The sequence below is a fragment of the Pteropus alecto genome, unplaced genomic scaffold (assembly GCF_000325575.1).
Source record: "Pteropus alecto unplaced genomic scaffold, ASM32557v1 scaffold155, whole genome shotgun sequence".
Taxonomy (NCBI): domain Eukaryota; kingdom Metazoa; phylum Chordata; class Mammalia; order Chiroptera; family Pteropodidae; genus Pteropus; species Pteropus alecto.
In genome coordinates, this window is record NW_006438113.1 from 24,027,272 (window position 1) to 24,028,008 (window position 737).

The 737-nt window shown below is 33.0% G+C and overlaps 1 pseudogene; it reads right to left on the minus strand.

Moving 5' to 3' along the window:
- Window positions 1-376: 376 nt before the first annotated feature.
- On the minus strand, window positions 377-495 carry LOC112482702 (annotated as a pseudogene).
- Window positions 496-737: the final 242 nt, after the last annotated feature.

Here is a 737-nt window from a genome sequence, read left to right on the forward strand (position 1 = left end):
TAAGATTTTATAAAGCTATAGTATAATGACAACCAGAATATTAGCATTGATATTATAAAATAATTGTATGTAGATTTCTCCAATATTACTTGTACTCATGTGTGTATGTGCGTGTGTACTTCATTGTATACAATTCTGTCACATGTGTAGTTTCATATATCCATCATTACAATCAAGATACTAAAAAGTTCCATCACAGGCATTTTTTGTGTTTCACTTTTATAGTCCCATCCACTTCCCTCCTACATCTCTATCTTCTCTAACTCTTAGCATCCAATAATCTGTTCTTTATTAAAAATGTCATTAAAATCTTTTTGTAAATGGAATCAATTAGTATTTGACCTTTTGAGATTGGCTTTTTTTTGTTTTTTTTTAATGCCTACAGCACCTGGTCTTCCTAGGTGGTCTCCCATCCAAGTACTAACCAGGCCTGACCCTGCTTAGCTTCCGAGATCAGAGAAGATCCGGCATGTTCAGGGTGACATAGCCATAGACTTCAGATTGACTTTTTGTGTTTAGTATAATTCTCTGGAGATGAAGCTAAGTTGTTACATATATCGATAGTTTGTTCTTTTTTATTGCTGTGTAATGTTTCATGCTAGGGATGTACCAAAGTTTGTATAACAGTTTATCCGTTGAAGGACATCTGAACTGCATCCTATTTTTGGCTATCCATAATATCTTAGATTTACATGATCATTTTCAGTTTTAAAAGCACATTTATACATTTTACTGTA